General features: G+C 35.4%; 1 long non-coding RNA gene across 9 annotated transcripts; it reads left to right on the plus strand.

Moving 5' to 3' along the window:
* Positions 1–297: 297 nt before the first annotated feature.
* Positions 298–21,068, plus strand: LOC106057715 (uncharacterized). 9 transcript variants are annotated; one of them, XR_008774271.1, is made up of 12 exons: positions 300–472; positions 3,970–4,142; positions 7,828–8,249; positions 9,861–10,008; positions 11,262–11,414; positions 11,780–12,980; positions 14,775–14,966; positions 15,631–15,696; positions 16,307–16,582; positions 17,157–17,256; positions 18,373–18,469; positions 20,761–21,068. It is a non-coding gene; the product is annotated as an uncharacterized LOC106057715 (long non-coding RNA). The 9 variants fall into 9 exon arrangements; XR_008774275.1 differs by lacking the exon at positions 3,970–4,142 and having other exon boundaries at positions 298–472; positions 11,060–11,414; XR_008774269.1 differs by lacking the exon at positions 3,970–4,142 and having other exon boundaries at positions 305–472.
* The last annotated feature ends 298 nt before the right edge of the window (positions 21,069–21,366 follow it).

The raw sequence follows: 21,366 nt of genomic DNA on the forward strand, positions 1-21,366 counted from the left end.
AAAATTCATCCCACAACTGCATCTAAGACAGGGGTGGGCAAATTACGGCCCGGGGGCCGGATGTGGCCCAGCGGAATGTTTTATGGGGCCTGCTGACACCTACAGCAGACATGCCTATAGTCCCGCATTATGCGGAAATGGCCCGCAAAATCATCAAAAAAGCTCACATGTTCCGCCGTTCCGCATTCACGATTTTTTGTTCCACCAAGTCTGATTTCCGACACTAAAAAAAATTGCCATTTTATTATTATTTATGAATAGTGCGAATTGAAAATACTGAGTGCAAAATAAAATATATATAGGTCTGTGTTTATTGTTTACATTTCATCTACTTCCGGACCCGGTGTGTCCTAAATTTACGAAGAAATGGTTGAAGACTAGATCTACATCTAGTTCTAGACATAGATCTCTAGATCTACTGATCTAGTAGTCTAGGTCTAGATATTAGAATTAGATCTATTCTTAGAATCTAGTAAGTGCTAATTAGCCAAATATTCCATTCAAATCCCTTTCTTTTCACGACAATGGCTCTACTACAGTACTCTACTAGAATTTACTAGATCTAGATCTATCTATCATCATCTACTGATCTAGACTCTAGATCTAGACCTAGACAATCTAGGAATCTAGTCTGTCTAGACTAGGCTACTAGATAGGTCTAGGTCACTAGACTTCTAGATCTAGAATCTAGACTAGATTTAGATTAGAATGAATAGATTTCAATAGATCTAGATCTAATCTAGTCTAGATTGTTTTTTTTAGATTTTAGATGATTTGATAGATTATCATACTTTCATAGATCATGCTAAATAAGGCTATTAGATGTACTTTTCTTATTACAGTCTAAATTAGTTTCTAGATCTAGAAGTAGTGCTAGCACTAGATAACTAGGTCTAGAAGTAGGCTCTAGATCTATCTAGAAATAGACTTAGAAGGTGATAGATCTCTAGATTCTAGATTTCTATGTATCATTATGTAAATTTAGTTCTTAATAAGTCTATTATAGACTATAGATTTAGACATAAATATTTAGATCTCTAATATAATTATTATAATCTGTGTTCTTAGACATAAGAGGACTTATTAGATATAGATCTAGACTAGTACTAGTAGACTCTTAAATTATTTTAGATCTAGAACTATATACAAGATCTAGTGTGACTAGAGTAGAGCCCTAGAATTAGAAAAGGATAGATAATCAAGTAGATCTAGAATAATCTAGACTAGATTTCACTAGATCTAGTCAATAGATTTAGACCTAGTAGTAACAAATAAAAATTATTTGTTTTTTTAGTTTTTGTTCTTTAGGAGGGTTTTTGGGCCAAAGTCTTGTTCGGGTCTCTTGATTTAGAATCAGCATTCTCTGGTGATGGGCAAGTTTCTCTAGTCCCGACATTTAACTTCCAGAACATATATTGTCTCATTCAGTGAACAAGCCTTTTCCTTTGTGGAGACTAAACAAGCATTACTACTGGTCGATTTTGACTGACTGTAATTTGACAGCAGTCACAAGGATAGAAACTAGTAAGCTAGTTCCACAGTTCCGGAACATCATGCACGAGTGTAAAAAGTAAAATACTGCACATTAAGTACAACTGTATATTTGTCAGGATATTTTAATGTAAAATGACAACAACAATTTGAAAAAAGAAAATCGTAAAATTGGTTTAAATAATTGCTAACTCTTGTTGTAATTCCTTAACGTGAAGTGTGGGGAAAAAAAAGATACATGAATATAATACAGTGTAAATATGAATTAAAAGACATTCTACACAGTTAGCTTAGAGTGTCTCTATAAGTTGTATATAAATATGCGGCCCGCCATTCCCAATTTTTAAAATAATGCGGCCCTCGATACAAAAAGGTTGCCCACCCCTGATCTAAGATATTCATGTACTGTTTTGGATGTTATGTATGTCGACATATCCGATTTGATTTTCTGGCCCAATAAGGAGAGTCTCAGGCCCAAAAAATTGATTTGTACTTATGACAGGAAGATGGCAGTAATAAATAACTGTTTTGAAATTTTCATTGAGAGACCTAGCAGCGTTAAAGCACAGGCACAAACCTATTCTTCCTATTAGCACAACACAGTAAAATATCTGATTGGAACTCATTACTTTCAATAAATGAATTAAAAGTATTTATACTAAGCTTTATAGTTTCTTTGGATTTAATAGCCATTAAATTTTTATTTTTAGAAGTGATGTTGTTCACAAGAGAATCAAATTTAACTTTTTGTTTTTTAATGAGGTGATATCAATCTCAGAAACCTTAGTTGGCAACACTTTTTTAAGCTCTGATGGATTTATCCAGTAAGATAACAAGCCTGTAACTGTCTTACTCTCTTTTAGCCTGGTGTTGGCTTCCAGCATAAATAAAGTGTCTGACACATTTCTTCTTCTTCTTCATCGTTCTCATTGTTATGTTGGAGTGTTCATATGACTAGACCAGTACATGAGATGAACTGCGCAGTGGTTTCCAAATCAGGGAGCTCTCCATATAGTTTTCTTTCTATTGGGGTGATTTGGGGCCAATGTCTTATGCAGGCCTCTTGGTAGAGAGAGCAGTTTTGGAGGACGTGGTCGCCATTTTCTGGTGATACTCCACATGGGCAGATTTCACTGGTTCCAATTTTGAGCTTCCGGAACATGTGTTGTCGCATTCTGTTGTGTCCGGTCCTGAGTCGAAAGATTAGACGTTGGTCTTGTCGGGATAGCTTATAGTAAGCGTCATCTTTCTTGTGATTTGGATGGAAGTTCGTCCATTTCTCATTTATTTTATCTACAATTAATTTCTTCATTTCTTCTGGATAGAGTGCAGAGTTTACTTGTGAGTTTGTTCTTCCACTCTTGGCGAGTGTGTCAGCCTTCTCATTTCCTACTAGTTGTATGTGAGCTGGTATCCATTGGATAACAGTTTTTTTGCTGTTGTTGTTGAGCTTTGTAAGTGCTGTTCTGAGGTTTTTAATATGAAGGGAATCAGAGTTTTGCAAGCTTTGGAGGGTTGTTTTCACGTCTGTTAGAAAGACAATCTGACTGTGAGGGGAACTTGGATGATTTGCTAACATGGTAGCACCAATGCTAGTGCTTCCCTTTCTGCTCTGTGACTGTCAGAGAACTCTCCAGTTGCAATGGATTTTTCTAGTTTTCCTCCATCTGGCCATTCGATAAGTATTCCAGCTCCTCCATTTGTGGTGGCTTTATGGGATGAGCCATCCGTGTAAACTCTGATCCACTGATTGCTAGGGTAATTGGTATGTAGAAAACAGTTCACTATTTCCTTGAGCTCTGTTGGTCTGTAATCAGATTTTCTTTTTATGTTTTCAATATGGTCCCTTGTAGTAGGAAGAGGGCTTTCGACCCAGGGTAGAGATTCATTATAGTGTATTGAGGATTCCAGAGTAATTTTTTCAAGTTGGTGTTTCTTTTTTAGGTTTAGAGATTCCTGTATGAAATTGGTCCTTTTGAGACGTTTTTTTGTGCCAGTTTTGTGGATTTTTGTTCTGAGTGGGTGCCTCTCCAAGGTTTCCAATTTAGTGAATTGGGAAAGGATTTTTATTTCTCTTCTTTCATCCAGAGAGATCAGGGCAGCGGTTTCCTCCATAGCTCTAATGGGTGTTGTTTTTATTGCTCCTGTCATTATCCTTTGACCAATATTTTGAACCTTGTCTATTTTTCTTAGGTTGGTTTGGGCTGCTGAGCCCCATGCTTTGGCACCATATTCTAGTACAGGTCTTACATAACTGGTATAGGTCTTTTTCAGGATGTTGTGATTAGCTCCCCAATCTGTGCCAGCTAATTTTTTCAAGAGGGATAGTCTCTGGATGCCTTTTCTCTGTGTTTTATCTATTTGGTTTTTCCAGGTTAGTCTCGGGTCATAGGTGACTCCAAGATAAGTAGGGCTGTCATTTTTATCTAAAGCTTCCAAATCTAATGTTAATTTTATTGTTTGTTGTTTTGTTGACAGTGAGAATATGGTATATGTGGTCTTTTTTGTGTTGATGGACATGCCCCAGTCTTTGGACCAATTATTGAGTTTATCAAGAGCATCTTGTAATCGAAATTTCGATGTTCCTACATATTCTTCTGTGCTAATTATGGCAAGGTCATCTGCATACATGCTGCTTTTAACTTTTCTAGGTAGGGTTTGATTTAGATCGTTTATGAATATTAGGAAAAGTGTTGGAGATAGGACTCCTCCTTGGGGGACGCCATTTTTTATACCCACTGTGTGGCTTCTTTGTCCTTGCATGCAAACTAAGGCTTTTCTATTATTTAGGTATTCCTTTATCCAGTTGTACATTCTTTGGGATATGTGATGCTGGATTAGCTTGAGCAAGAGACCTTGTTCTCAGACTTTGTCAAATGCTTTTTCTAAGTCAACCCACACATTTGTTGTTGGTTTCTATTCTCGAAAGCCGTCTTCTATTTCTTGTGTGATGAAGGCAATTTGATCTTCTGTTGATCTGCCTTTTCTAAAGCCAGCCTGGGCTTCAGTGAGTAGGTTATTTGACTCAAGGATCCATGTCTGCCACATGAGTGCAGGACTCACCAAGTCCAACTATACAAGAACAGTGGGCTGATAGAATAATACCATCTTCTTCTTATATAATACAGACGTTACTTCAAAAAAGAAGATGATTACGTCCTACGCGTCATGCATATTAACCAATGACTTAAATTCTGCCAAGTCCCTGGTTTTCCTGGCTAGCTCAGGTAACCCATTCCATGCTCTAATAGTACTAGGGAAGAAGGAGTATTTGTACAAATTTGTCCTAACATATGGGACGAGGAATGTGCCTTTATCCTTGTGTCTTTCGGAGTATTTTATTAAATTTTGTTTTTGTATTTGAAGATTATGGTTCAGTGTTTTATGTATGATTGCTACTTTACTTTTGAGCCTTCTGTCCTGAAGGCTTTCTAAATTTAGTGATTTTACTAAAGGTGTTACTCTAGTCAAATGTGAATATTCGTTTGTTATGAATCTCACTGCTCTATTTTGTGTCTGTTCCAGTTTCTTAATGTTTTCTTGAGTTGAGGGGTCCCAAACGGAGGATGCATATTCTATTATTGGCCTAACCAAGGTTAAATAACATTTTAGTTTTATGTTCTTATTTGATTTATAGAAATTTATTTTAATAAATCCTAATGCTTTGTTTGATTTTTTTGTAGTTTCATCAATATGTGGATTCCATGATAGTTTTTCATTTATTATAACACCTAGGTATTTTGCGTATTTAGCCTGTGTTACTGGTTTGCCATGAATAAGATAAGGGGAATTAATTTGTTTTAGTTTTTTTGTTACTCTTAACAACTGACATTTTTCTGGGTGGAAAGACATGCTCCAATTTGATACCCATTTCTGTAATTCATCTAATTCTCTTTGTAAAATATCTGTGTCTTGTGTTGTTTTTATTGTTCTATATATTATGCAATCGTCTGCAAATAATCTGACTTTTGTTCCTGAAGTAATGCAATTTGGTAAATCATTTATGTAAATTAAAAATAGTAGTGGACCCAAGACTGTTCCTTGAGGTACACCTGAGTTTACTGTTATCGGTGTTGATTTAGAGCCATTTATTATTACAGTTTGTTCTCTCCCTATCAGAAAATCTTTAATCCACTGATGCAGTGGACCATTAATGCCGAAATATTTTAATTTTTTAAGCAAACTATGGTGGTGAACTTTGTCAAAAGCCTTAGAAAAATCTAGTAAGATAGCATCTATGTTCACCATTATCTTGACTTATTACTATCCAGGGCTGCAGTACATGCTAACCACTGAGAGTGAAGACCTATTAAAAAGAAAAAAAAATTATTTAAAATACCTGTACATATCAAGACATTGGTCTCATATACATGTAAATACCTTTGAATATCAAGATATTAACTATAATATAACAATATTTATTACTTACCTTTGCTAGTGGTTTAAAAGCCATAACATCTTGAACCCAACCATCTAGGAACTGGTTGTAAGCTGCTAAACTCTTGTAAGCCTGTAGACATTTTCAAAAGTAAAAATAGCAATAACATTTTAATAATAGATGTAGAACTCTTGTAATATAAAGAATTGGTTGGACTTCGAAGCATCCTAAAAATATAGAAATTCAAAACCCTAGTTTACACCAAAAATTCAATTGAGACTAGTGAAGTGCTTCAGCCGCAACAGCCAAAAGGTTTGGGCTAAGGTGTAATTAGCTTCAAATCTTAAAGAGCATTTGAAAGTTGTAAAAGAAACACAGATCTAGGACCATTAGATTTATCAACAAGTTACTAGTCTTGATGAGCCTAGTCCTAAAAAAAACTTTAAAAAGTCTTCAGCCCTAGACTTAGATCTAAACTGGATAGTAAAGTTTTCTTTGGTTTAGATGCTAGATCTGATCTATATAATACTAGTATCTAATAATAAGTAACTATTATCTGTAACTATAGTCCAAATATATCTTGTGCAGAGATGTGTTTAATGAGCGCCTAAAGGCAGCACTGAAAACCTCCCAGATACCCCATCCCCTCCGGTCCACCAATGAGATTGGACCATAGCGCTCTGAGCATGCTATAACTATAAGCATGAAAGTAGTGCTACATAAAAGCTAAATTTATTTATCTTATCAAGTGACCTAGAAGTGAAGACTAGATCTAGCTATATCTATTAGATAAAAATTAAGTTTCATATGCTTAAAATATGCAGCAACAGAGAGATGTAGATTTTAGATGTTATCTAGATTTTCTAGATCTATTCTATAGAGTCTAGATGAGATCTAGAATGATCTACTAAGCCTAAGCATTGTGTAGGCTAGACTCTAGATCTAGTCACACTCTAATCTGAGACATCATCCAGATTTTGTATATAATATATCTATGATCTATGTAGCCATAGATCTACATCTAGAATACTAGACCTTGAAGGCTTGAGTAGAGAGTAGATCTCTATCACAATCTATGTAGGCCTACATTATATGTTACAACAATGTTGATCTAGCTCTAGACCAGTGTTTCTCAAACTTTTTTGTCTGCTGGCACAGTAAACAAACTACAAAAATTTCGCGGCACACCACAAAGAGCAACAGATGTTTTATAATAAAAAGGAAAAAAGATTTTGCCTGTTTTTCAGTATTATGTTTAATGTGAATGTTGTGCCTGTTTTTGAGAGCAAATGCGATCTAATCGAGGCTCCAAAGTCGACAAACAAACTCGCATTTCATCGTCTATTGTAAGAAGTCTCTCTCTTTTCTTAAATTTGATTTCAGTCAGTGCTGAAAATCCAAACTCACAAAACCATAAAGATGTAAATGGAAGAATTATTTTGATTGCTTTTAAATTGATTACAGGATATAACTTGTTGATTGAAATCCAAAACACATCCAGGCTTTCTCTGAAAACTTGACTTAAGAATTGCATCGTTTTTTAAATCATTGAGCTGCTCTTCTTCTTTAGTTGTAAAATTTGTAGCTTCATTGTTTCCAAATGGAGAGCTGACCCATTTATATTCATTACTTCAAACTGTTGAGAAGTAATGCTGCAATGCTGACTGCAGGTGTTTCAAAGTGTCCAGAATTTCGGGGGTGATTTCTTTTTTTGAAGCACATTCATTGTAAGTACGAAAGCAGTCCTTTCGTGATTTTACTTTGCCACAAAGACAATCAATTTTAACCAAATGATTTTAGTTTTGAGGATGCAATGATGATGGTTTCCGATGGTCCTTGAAGACTTCAATTCAATGAATTTAATTTGTCAAATAAATCAGAGAGAAATGTCACCTTAACCCACCAAATCTCGTCATGAATAGAAAATCCAAAGTTTTTTTTTTTTTTTTTTTTTTAAGCCTCCAAGAATGAAATCAGCTCAGCCTTGAGTTGGACGACATGCTTTAACACTTTTCCCCTGGAGAGCCAACAAACGTTGGTGTGATACAGGAGACATTAGTAGTCTGAATCCATTGCTTCACAAAGCTCTGAGGAAAGTCAGAATGCAAGCGGTCGAGATTTGAGGAAGTTTACAGCTTCAATCACTTGATCCAGAACAGACATCAAATATTTGAAGGCAAGAGCTTCTCTGTGGATCATGCAGTGAACAACTAATACATTTGGATTTTCTTGACGCACAAGAGTGAAGAATCCCTTTCTATTTCCCTGCATGGTAGGACAGCCATCGGTGCAAATGCTGACACAGTTTGTCTTCACTGTACTTTGAATAGCAAAATGTTTTCGTTCACCACTTAAAAATCTTCTCCTTTGGTCGTAGTTGGTAAGTCTTTTCAAAATAAGAATTTGTTGACACATTTTTCATCCTTTATGAACTGAATAAAAGCTAACAACTGGGCTTTGCACTAATGTCAGTGGATTCATCCACTTGAAGGGACCTGATGTTTTCGAAGTAGTCCTTCGGTTGCGCTTTTACAGCTGGATGTTTTGTTTCCAAGTGTCTCTTCAATTTGCTTGGAACAAGCGCCTCATTCAACAGAGCTGAATTGCAGATCAGACAGAATGACAATGGAGAATCTTCAGGTCCTGAAGATATGAAACCATATCCGATGTAATCTTCTTTGTACCTTTGTTTGGTTCCATGCTTTTCATTGAACGCTTTCGCAGTTTCATTCTTACCAACGTATTTCTCCATGGATAACAATGACTAAGGCTTAGTAATAATTTGTTATTATTAGCATACACCTACAAAATTTACATGAAACACATCGCTTATTATAATCGTTACCAATTCAAGAACTGCTGAGCGTCTGCTAAGGCGGCCTACATTTGAGTCATTATAATAATATATGTATAGTGGACAACTCCATAACCTGAAGAGCTAACACCCCTTTCCGTCATAATGTAGCGATCCACTACTATTACTGGTCGTTGCAAGTTGGGATGTCGTCACAAGGTAAAATAAAAAATTAATAGTACGCAAACCTGTGTAACGCTGCACGTGTGGCATTCTGAAAACTCCTCGGCACACCTGCAAATCTTCGGCGGCACACAGTTTGAGAAACACTGCCCTCGACAATAATAAATATTGACTATTCAATCTGATTCTACATTTATGTCAAACAATATTATGAATATAGTAGTCTAGATATGCTAACTTAAATAGTTAGAATATAGATCTAGAATCTAGTCTAGATTAGTTATTAGTAGATCTAGATCTAATCTAGGTCTAACAATAAAATTGATTCGGAATACCTTGAACTCATCCTTTGTGATTGTGTAAGCACTTTCAGTAGAACAAGATTATAAGTGAAGAGATCTGGATAAGCACGCTGGACTGTCGTTCGGACTTATCGATGGTCAGGGGTTCAAACCCTGCCCGCTCCCATCCCCCGCCGTCCTGCGGGAGGTTTGGACTAGGAAGTAATTATCTTCAACTCTGAAGGAACATCCGAAATAAGTAAAACATTTTACAAAACATGTATTTTTTTTTTTTTTTTTAATCATGAGGCCCATACAAAATACTGGCCCCCCAACAGTCCTTTAGAATAAAGATTGTATGGAAAGCTGCCTGATCTGAAAAGAATGGAGTTCATCTTCGATAAATATATATATATCTGAACCCTACAATTTATAATGAGAACACAGAGAAAAAAAAAACGCAAACAGTATGTAATATTTAAGTTAAACTTTTGTCACACGTCTCATATTTGTTTATATTGACTTTAATATTCACATTTATTCAAGTAAAATAGCTGTATATTTTATACATTTATCCTTAAAATGTGGTGAACTATTGGCCACTAGTTCAAATGTTTGATGTGTTTAAGGCTATATAAGGTTATAACTATTCCTTTGGCTCACATTGAATTAAAATCATACATTGTAATAATTTGTGTGTCTACATCCTCTTATTGTTTATTTGTGTTTTCAGGTGGTGATTTTATTGTTTACCATGGAGTTGTCTACTTTTCAAATTTTACTGACCAAGTTTGTACAGTGACTGATCCATCTGCAGTTTCCGAACCAGTAACTGATATCTCAAAAAAATATTGCTATACTGATGGTGTCTGTCACCTCAGGTAATCTTTCTCTTTTTCTTTTAAATATGTAAAGAAAATTATATGTATGTATTTTTTTATTTAGAAATGGATACTTTTTGTCTAAGGTGGATACTGTTTGTCTAGGGTGGATACTGTTTGTCTAAGGTTGATGTGTTTGACCATGGTGGATAAAACAGAGCATGATCTTTGCAGAAGCTGTAGAACATTTTTCCACCATAGAATCCATACATTGAAATGAAAATGTTCAGATTTTATCCATGATCACCTGTCTGAAGATTAGGAACTAGATATAGGTCTTGAAGTATTACACTTAATGATCTATTTAAACAAATAAAAAGAACTCTACTGTTTAACCACAAATATTAATACAATTCGGAAAGACCTTCACATAATCCTTGTTAATTTTTTATTACCTTTTCAATATGTTTAATTTGTTGATTTTTTCTTGAAAAATGTGTAGTTTTGGATACTGGATAGACAACACTTATACCCACACTCTCATTATAAAGTAATTAGTTTCTACTTTTGGACATTATGACAAATAATATAATCCATTGGCTTTGTGGAGGTATCAAAATGCTCTATAAAAAGGAACTTGATTCAAGAAACACAAGGAAGGGAAAAGAGAAATCTATTATACATAAGTAAGAAGTAATGGGATGGAGTATGCACAGTGGATATTAATTTTAAAAAAAGTATTACAAAAAGTAAAGTTTACCTTTCAGACCTTGCGATCTATGGAGCAAATGATGTCAAGGGAATGTTTCTATGGCCAGTGGTTAATGAGCAGGTCCTCATGTGTCCAGCACAATAACTAACCACCTTAATTTTCCCCACCTAAAGTCAGTTACCCATTAGAGTTGGGGGACTGAGGGGCACCCTAAAAATTCAAAATCCCAATCTTCATTGAGGTTCAAACCCTGGACCCCATTGTTTTCCTATGAGGTACACAAATCATTTAGCCGACAAAAAATCAAAATATTGATATAGAAGCGAAATGAAAAATGACTGAGCTTTTGGCCCATGACTTGAAATGCTAATATCTATGTATACTTCTTTATGTTGGCAGAGGATCAACATGATTTGTTCATTGAAAGACACTTGAAGGTGTAAGTTGTAAAAGGTTTTGAAAGACTTGCCAAAGCAAGGCATTCTTGACAGGGATAAACATTGGGAGCAGCTCTAGCTGACTCAGCTCAGAGGATGACATCACAGATAATTGACATCTTTCTGTTAACAATGCATGGATTATCTTATCTTCTTCATTCTAGGGGAATTATGCATTGAGTGAAGACATCTTGCTGTAGAAGAGAAGAACAATTCAGATAGTTCACATGATTTACAATATGGCTTTGATTGTCTTATGTTAATGGCTGGTAAAGAACTGAAACATGTAGGCTGGAGATCACTTGATAGAAATCAAGGTAGGACTGCACTTTTGCACAGAGTAAAGTTGAAGCATGTAGTTGCCAAGTGTAAAATAATATTCAAATTGCTATTAGCTAAACTAGTGAAACCTGTAATTTAACATACATTAACATTCTTTTCTTATTTGAAGTCTACTGTTAAATTTCAATTATAACATTAACCCTATCAAGTAATTTACAGGTCATGTTTCTGTCTATCAAGCTATTTACTTCTCATATTTCTATGTATTCTTCCATAAATTTCTATGAATGAATTCACCCTTGAGTGGTATATTTTTGTCTGTATTTGCAAATACATATTTGTGTTGCTTTTTGTATTTCTGACTTGCAACTTCTGAATTGAATCTCCTTTCTTTACACAGAAATCTCTGATCTACATTGTATGAGAAAATCATGAAGTGGTTGTTGTCATTGATCCAGAAACTAAGTTGCAATCTGTCTTGATAAATATATCATACAGATTTGATGGTGGCCTATTCAACCCGAGGCGGCTTAAAGCAAAAACAAAAACAAATGCAGCAGTAATCAGAGACTTGCTATTTGCTGACGACTGTGCCCTAAATGCCTGCTCTGAAAACAATCTGCAGATCATCGTCAGTGACTTCTCAAGAGCATGCTCAGACTTTGGCCTTACCATCAATACGAACAAGACTGAAGTCTTATATCTACCTGCTCCTGGGAAAGCCTACTCGGATCCAAGTATTACTATAAATGGACAGGATATAAATGCAGTGGACAAATTCACATATCTTGGCAGCACACTCTCCAGAAATGGAAAAATCGATAGTGAAATCGACCTGCGTATCGCCAAGGCCAGTGCATCCTACGGCAGACTGTCTACAAATGTCTGGAACAGACGTGGTATCACCACAAACACCAAGCTAGGGGTCTATAGAGCCGTCATCCTCCCTACATTGCTATATGCCTCAGAAACATGGACAGTGTACAGTAAACATGCAAAGAAACTAAACCACTTCCACATGACATGTCTGAGAAAAATACTAAATGTCAAATAGCAAGACAAAATACCAGATACAGAAGTCCTTCGAAGAGCATGTCTGCAAAGCATCCACACAATCCTGATGCAGTCCCAGCTGCGATGGGCAGGTCACATCTACAGAATGGAAGACCACCGCATCCCTAAACGACTCCTGTATGGCCAACTAAGCGAAGGAAAGCGCTCGCAAGGTGGTCAAAGAAAGCGCTTCAGGGACACCCTCAAAGCTTCTCTGAAGGCGTTCAGCATAGACCCAGGCACCTGGGAGACAGAGGCACATGACAGAGCATCATGGCGTCGCGCTGTGAAAACTGGCGCACAGGTTGCTGGGGAAAAAAGAACAACGCTGGCAGAAGAAAAACGCCAGAAAAGAAAAGCAAGGCCCACGACACTAGCTCCAGCTGGAATAACCTGCCCAGTGTGCGGCCGAACATTCCGGGCTCACATAGGTCTCACCAGCCACATGAGGAGGCATAAAACCCCAGTGCAAAGCCCTCAGCCCCCTGGATGACAAAGTGGTCATCATCGAACCACGATGGACGAACTATAAGTTGCAATCTGTCTTGGTAAGCAGTATTGAAGTTATTGTGATAGCTTTCTTGGTCACAATAATTTAATTTGAAAATTAAAGTAATTTTTTTTGCTTTAGTAGACAGATTTATAATCGTTAAACATTGTTTTAAATGTCTAAAAGATTAATTAAAACTTGTAAAACTGTTGTGAAATTATTTTCACTGTTATCAGTATTTTTTATTCCTAGATTTATCACTGCTTTTAGTTCCTATATAATCGTTGTGTTACTATTCAAATGTTGTGTAAACATAATTCTTATTACTATTATGCTTTACAAAAAAAGTGAATTATGTTCTTAAAGGCTCACTAAATAGTTTTATTCAACACCTCATACAGTTGGAGAATTTAGGGGAACACTTAGCTTATTTTTTTAGGATGGATTATTTCCTTTTATTTAAATTAAACTATAAAACTAATAAACCATATTCATATTTAATACTTATTTTCAAATATATATCTTGACCTTCATAAAATGCATACAAAAACATGTGAAAAAATTAGGTTGATTAACTTTGATGAAATTGTATACTTGATGATCATATTTTTGTCAATATCAGGAATGATATTGGTCAAATGAATTGTAAAATGTGTTGTGGACTCAAGCCTGTTTTTAGACTTTGACTTTGTTACAACATAATCAGAAAATCCTGCTGCACTTAAATAGACTGTAGGAAACTGAAGTAATGATAGCTTGTATAACTTGTTTGAAATGTTATGGATTCAGAAAAAACTTGACCAGAGATCATTTAATGGATGATCTGTCAGAAACTAGATCAGTTCAAAGTCCATTGTGATGTTGTAAGGAAAGAATTTCCCTTATGGAAAAGGACTAATAAAATCAAATTGTTTTGTTTTCTGTTTTACTTGATAATTAATTCATGTACTAGTTAATTATTCCAGTAGTTTGTGGAACACCTAGTCAGGCTTTCTGTGGGAAAACAGTTTGGGAAACATTGACATACTATATGAAGCAGATAGTGACTCAAATTATCATATTGACAGCATTTTAACTTTATTTCTGTACAGTTGTAATAGAGTTTTAGAAAAGAACTTTGATACATGGCTCTAGCTTTAGCCATGCATTAATGAGTTTAAGTAGTTTTTTATTTTAGTTGTAGGCAGGGAGTTGATTGGTTGATGTCTCAATATACATGATCATTTATTATGGTCCGGCACTTACGCTGGGTAGGGCATGTATCCTGTATGGAAGATGAACGTATGCCAAAGGCAGTCTTTTTTGGTGAGCTAAAAGGTGGTTGACGTAACAGAAGCGCCCCATAGATACATTTCAAAGACCAACTTAGGCATCAGCTTTCCTTGGCTGACATAGATAGAAGAGAGCACCTGGTTGCATGTGGCCTCAGAAGGATACAGCTGGAGGTCAATCACGAAGGCAGCAGGATACTTATTTGAGACCAAAAAAAAAATCTGCTGCCGAGGACAAATGCAGACGGCGAAAAGAAAATCTGAATTAACCACCTGCGAACAATGGTTATGCTTGCCCTGGATGTGGCAAAATATGTAGGTCACTGCTGGGGCTGCGCAGCCATGGGAAATACTGCACTCCTCACTAATCTTTAGACTCCAAGACAAGCCTTATACAGGATCATTGTTAAGCTCACTATCAGTTCATTATTTAGAATTTTCTTTAAAAAAAAAGCATAAAAAAAAGTTCCCCTTTCAGACCTTATTGTCTATAATAATATAATATTAATAATACATGCTTTGTCCAATACAAGAAAAAATAAATATTAATTGTTTTTTATATTTTCTTTATTTACTGTCAGATGTTTAGTCACTTTGGGAGCAGTGATCTTGAGATTTCGATGCTAGATACTCTCAGATTTGAAAGCCGGTATCTTGGATATTTTCTTAGCTCCTCTAGATCAAGATGGCAAAGAACTTTATAAGGATAGGTCTCCCATCCATCACACAACATTCAAGCACCAATGGGTTTCTTTCAAGGAGTTGAAGATAAGGTTTGAATCAGATTTATCTTTTTACTACCTCTGGCATTTTTTTTATTCGTCTCATGCTAAAAAGTGATATTTTTTTTTGCAAATTAGAGGACAGAAGGTAATATCAACACTGGCACTGGTGTAGATGAGAGTAGCTGGCAACTGATGCTTTCTGAAAGAGACAATTAAGCTCTCAAGAAGGCAGTGGAACACACATTTAAGGCCAAAATAAAACCTGTTTTGAAAGACAGGTGAAAATTCAAAAGAAAACAATTGGATCCTTGAAGGACAACAGCTTTGTCTGCATCAGATGATGAAAAATATGCATGGAAAAAGAGGGTTTGCATAATATTGATGTGTAAAAACAAATGTCACAGATGACAATCTCAGCTCTGCATGGCCTATACAAATGTCTTCCACATATTAGGCTGATTGTTGACAAAGGGCAAAAGATTAGCAGCAAAATCTCAAGTGTGATAATTGAAAAATAGAGTTAGACTTGACTCAAAACATTTTGAAAGGACTTGTAATGACAATATCAATGCAATTTCTGATTAAAACAGAAGGAAAGGCTGGATGAAGACTTGGAGAAAAGTTCATTTTCTAAATAACTTTTTTATGTAAATTTCATTGACTTTCTAGAATTTGAGTTCAATCTATTTAACTGTGTTTATTTTGTGCATAGGTAGTTCCCCTTAACGAAGCTGAGATGAGGCAGTTAAAGCAAAAGGACTGCAATGTTTGTTTCTAGGTAATGTTTTATAGACATAACATTTACCATCCTTTTTATTTATGAAAGTAAAAAAGTTTTTTTCTTTTCTGGAGAGGGGGGGGGGGGGGTTTGTGGTAAAAAAAAATAAATAAAGTTGCCCTTTCCAATCTTGTTGTCTATAGGTCAGATGATGTAAAGGTTATCTGATTCTGTGGCCTACGGCTAACGAGGGTGTCATGTGGCCAACAGAATGACAAACCACTTTACTTTTTCCCTAACTAATGTCAGGTACCCAATAGAGCTGGGTCTTTACCAGGATTTGAGCCATGGACCCTGGTTCAGAAGCTAAGTGCCTTACTACTCAGCCACCGCACCTCCCTGTTTGTGGTAATCAGGGTTTGAGTGTAGGCACATCGGCACAATTTAGGCCATGTCGTTCCCAGGCTATTTTATCTTGATAGGCTCTAAATATAAGTGTCAAATATTTTTACATGTGTATAAGATGCATGTCCAGATAAAGGTGCTACAACTGACCAAATTTTTAAAAATTCATATGTAAAGATAAACTAAATCATGAATAGTGATGTGCCTTTAGAACTGTTTCATGGGAGAAAAACATCTAAAATCATTTTTTTTTCTGCTGGACCAGACACAAGAGAATTCGACAACATATGTATCAGAAGATCAAAATCAGAAACTGAAATCTGCCCATTTGGAGTGTCACCAGAGAATGCTGACCATCTCCTCCAAAACTGCTCTCTTTACCAAGAGGCTGTACATGACACTGGCTTCAAAACACCCCAATAGAAAGAAAACTATATGGAGAGTTCCCTGATTTGGAAACTACTGCGAAAATAATCTCATATACTGGTCCAGTCATCTGAATGCTCCAATAAAAAAATGAGAAGGAAGAAGAAAGAAGATTGTATGTACCATTTTTGTTTGTTTGAGGATGGGGAGAAAAGTGTTCTTAGAATTCAAACACCAAAAGTATGTGTCTTTATGAATTCAATGTAATTGATACTAGGCTTTTTGGGCTGAAAATAAAATGCAGGAAATTTTATTGGAAGTGCAGAAAAAAAAAAGAGTTTTTAGCCAAAATAAACAATGTATAGCCTGAGAACAAATCAGGCTGAAGAACCAAGGGTAATGCTAGTATACTATAGAAGTAGAATCTTTTTTTATGCTTGCAACTTCATTGATGCATAAGTGTCACAAACTGCTTGTTAATGTGATATGAAACATAATTTTTTTTTTTTTGGTACACATATAATCACTCTAAAAAAATTATTTCTAAGATAGATAACTGTCTCTAGTAACCTGCTAGTGGACCATGACCAACCTTTTTCTATCTTGCTTTGTATGATATAATTTTTCCTAGTTTTGACTTTAAATTGTCATTCTAGTCGTGTCAGTTATGCTTATAGGCTGTTAGACAAAAATAGTGAAAACAAGAGTACATAACATTTTCTAAAGAAATTTTAATTTTGCATTTTTAGGGAAGCAACATGGCTATCAAAAAGCAGAGACGATACAAACCTCATTAGATGAAGAGTTGGTAAAGTCCTTGGTTTTGAGCCAGCAGAGAAACATAAAAAGGTAATTTGTCAACATTTCAGATTTATCACTAAGAGAAAAGCAGAAAAGCTTTGATGGGCAGCATCTCTGTTGACCCAATGATCCATCCAACTTATGGAACAAGTGATGGTGAAGATGTTCATTACAGTGCTAATGTCTGGCAACACTGAATGACTTACATTTTTAGTTCATGCTTTTCAAAATGTGGTGATGAAAGCTGAATTGAAGCCTTCATCTCTGGCCAATAGTCATGCTGTTTATTATTGCTGGTATTATTATTGCTTTTGATTAGCATAACTTCCATGCTCCTATAGCAATCACAGTGCATTCTGGGTCAATATCTTTTGTTGACATATGGGGGGGGGGGGGATATCGGTGAGTCCTTCCTTTAGGCTCTCAGCAAGCTCAATGTGGAATCAAATCAAAAATACCTAGTCTACAATGTGATTTCAATGAAGCTCTCCTCACATACATAAGGATTTTAATTTTTATTCTTTTTGAAATATGTAAGGAATGTTAGTATATTGTTGGCAACATTGTTGGTGTAAAAATGTATTTTCACTTGGTAGCCAAGAATGCTTATAACTGATATATAATTAATAATAACAATTAATAATAATAATTAACAATAATTTAATACACAAAATGTCCAAAGACACACAATTGTATTAAAAATGTCTGATATTTATGTTGCCAACAATTGCTTTATTGTTTCAATGTTATAGACATTGGAACCTCAGCATTAGGGTCAAATGGTCAGTGCCCCACCAAAATTTTTTTTAGATTTATCAATTTGCTATGAACTAAACTGCATTGATTGGAAGCATTAGCTTTCTAAAAAGTAAAATAAAGTCTATTGGCAGATGATGAAAAGGTCTGTTTCTGTGGTCCATGGTTAACAAGGTTGTCATGTTGCCAGCACAATGACCAACTGGCTTTTCTTTTTCTCTAACTTATATTAGCTACCCATTAGAGCTGGGTGGACTCCGAGGTATGCTAAAGATCCCGAAATTAAAATATTTGTCTTCAGAACATTAAATGTTTAGTTTTTAGTTACTACAACTTTTTATTTGTTATAACTTTTTTTTATTGAATATTAACATTTCATGAATTATTACATGACACATCATTTTGCAGGGCCGTACACATATATGTAAAATACATGCTAGATCTATGAGTGTAGAGAAAGATATTCATTATGAGCTGCTGGCTAGATTATGCCCAAACAGTACAGGTATGTATTCACATTATTATGTTTATATTTATGGGGTAATTAACAATGTTAAAAGAAGTGGGATGTGTAGCTGTTTTGGATAAAATCTCTTGGCTCCCTATCAATGGGGCTTGAGCTCAAAATCTTACTTGAGCTGAGTTGTGTTTGCTGAGCCTCTAAATGCAGTACAGAAACCTTTTTACTCGTTTCCACTAAAAGAGATTAGACCATGAGCATGTTATAAGCATGAAAGATGCGCTCTATAAAAAAATAATTAGAAAAATAAAGGAATACCTTGTAGTGAATGGAAAGAGCAAGGGTATTTATTTGGTAAAAAATTAAATGACTCCAGATTAATACATTAAAATCCTAAATAAGAACCCTTAAAATGCAAAGTAGCGAAACTTTATTGAAAGCTTATAATCAGCCACTACATAAAACATTCACTAACCCTAACCATATGACAATCAATGACTACAAAACATTTATGGCTGCCTTTTAGCCTTTTAAGCCAACAATCAGTTGCCTGATTGCAACTTGCTTAGAACATAAGACTCCATAAAGTTATTAGAGCTATTGAAACTATTTTACCAAGCTGGGTTCAAAGAAGTACTCAAATTTAATGTTGAGATATTACAGTGAGACTTTCCTAATCCTATTTGATGTTGAGATGAGACTTTGCTAGTCATATTTGGTGTTGAGACATTACATTGAGATTTTCCTAGTTATACTTTGATGTTTAGACTTGACTACTTTCTCTTTCTTCCATTCAAGTTTATACTTTCACTCTGCAATCTAATACTTGATACTATTTCTATTATTGACAAATTCATGTATGATAGCAATTACTTCATTTTAATGTACATTAGCTTTAGAAACTGTGTATTCATCATAATGTAGTTACCACAATGATCGTTATTGTTTACAAATTTAATTCTCTCACAAACTATGTTCTTTCCTCTCAACAAACACTCTTAATGTTAATGTCTTCTCATCTACTCTTGATAATGGTATACAGAAGTAAACCTAGATTTCCATTTGAATCAACTTACTTTAAAAGAGAAATTCTTCTTCTTCTTCGTTCTCATTGTTATGTTGGAGTGTTCATATGACTAGTTCCAATTTTGAGCTTGCGTTATATGTGTTGTCGCATTCTGTTGTGTCCAGTCCTGAGTCAAAAGACGTTGGTCTTGTCGGGATAGCTTATAGTAAGCGTCATCTTTCTTGTGATTTGGATGAGAGCTCGTCCATTTCTCATTTATTTTATTTACAATTAATTTCTTCATTTCGTCTGGATAGAGTGCAGAGTTTATTTGTGAGTTGGTTCCCCCACTCTTGGCGAGTGTGTCAGCCTTCTCATTTTCTTCTAGTTGTATATGAGCTGGTATCCATTGATAACAGTTTTTTTGCTGTTGTTGTTGAGCTTTGTAAGTGCTGTTCTGAGGTGTTTAATATAAGAGGAATCAGAGTTTTGCAACCTTTGGAGGGTTGTTTTCGCATCGGTTAGAAAGACAATCTGACTTTGTGGGGAACTTGGATGATTTGCTAGCATGGTAGCAGCTAGTGCTAGTGCTTCCCTTTCTGCTCGGTGACTGTCCGAGAGCTCTCCAGTTGCAATGGATTTTTCTAGTTTTCCTCCATCTGGCCATTTGATAAGTATTCCAGCTCCTCCATTTGTGGTGGCTTTATGGGATGAGCCATCCGTGTAAAATCTGATCCACTGATTGGTAGGGTAATTGGTATGTAGAAAACAGTTCACTATTTCCTTGAGCTCTGTTGGTCTGTTAACAGATTTTCTTTTTATGTTTTCAATATGGTCCCTTATAGTAGGAAGAGGGCTTTCGTCCCAGGGTGGAGATTCATTATAGCTTATTGAGGATTCCAGAGTAATTTTTTCAAGTTGGTGTTTCTTTTTTAGGCTTAGAGATTCCTGTATGAAATTGGTCCTTTTGAGATGGTTTTTGTGCCAGTTTTGTGCAGCGGTTTTCTCCATAGCTCTTATGGGTGTTGTTTTCATTGCTCCTGTCATTATCCTTAGACCAATATTTTGAACCTTGTCTATTTTTCTTAGGTTGGTTTGGGCTGCTGAGCCCCCCCCATGCCGTGGTTATAAGAGAAATAAATCTGAATAGTATTTATTTAGAATCTTGTCATACTGATTATTTTGATAGTGACTCCATATTGTCTGTGTTTTTATGCTTTTTTTCTAAGTTTTGAATTAATCATTTGTTTGTTAATGCATTGGTTAAAAAACAAAAGAGGTCTATTGTTGTTTTTTTTATTTTTACTTTTTTATTTGCTTTTATCAATAGGAGCGGAAATTCGTAGTGTTGGCACAGAAGCTGGAATGTTTGCTATCAGGGTTCATAGGAAGATGGCTACAGAGAAAGATTTTCTGGAAGCAGTAAATAAAGTCATCAAAGCCTACGCCAAATCTAGTGCAACTCCTTGCTACATGACTTACAATGAAATCAATTGTAGCTTGATAGAAATGTCTACTAGAGAATCAGTACAGAACTTGTGTTTACTCACTGATCTGATTTTAAACTTAAGTGAATCATTGTTTGTATTAATGATGTTTTATTTCAACTTATTAAATCATGGTATCTTTCTTATTAAATATGTTGTCAGTGTGGTTTTTACTTTTGTCAGTAATTTGTTACATCTGGATGTTCCTTTGCAATTTAAGATTATTGCATCCCAAACCTCCTGCAGGATAGCTGGGAATGAGTATGGGCATTTCATCTAGTAGGGTAGCTAATAGAATCTGAACATGAATGAACTAGATCAGTGTGCTTGATACTCAGGGCATTAAAAAGCAATGCATGAACAGTACCCAGATGTGGCTTAATATCAATTGATAAAGACACTAGAAAGCATTATGAAAATAATTCTTCAAAAATCAAGTGTACAGAAAT

This window comes from Biomphalaria glabrata, chromosome 13 (assembly GCF_947242115.1).
Source record: "Biomphalaria glabrata chromosome 13, xgBioGlab47.1, whole genome shotgun sequence".
NCBI lineage: Eukaryota > Metazoa > Mollusca > Gastropoda > Planorbidae > Biomphalaria > Biomphalaria glabrata.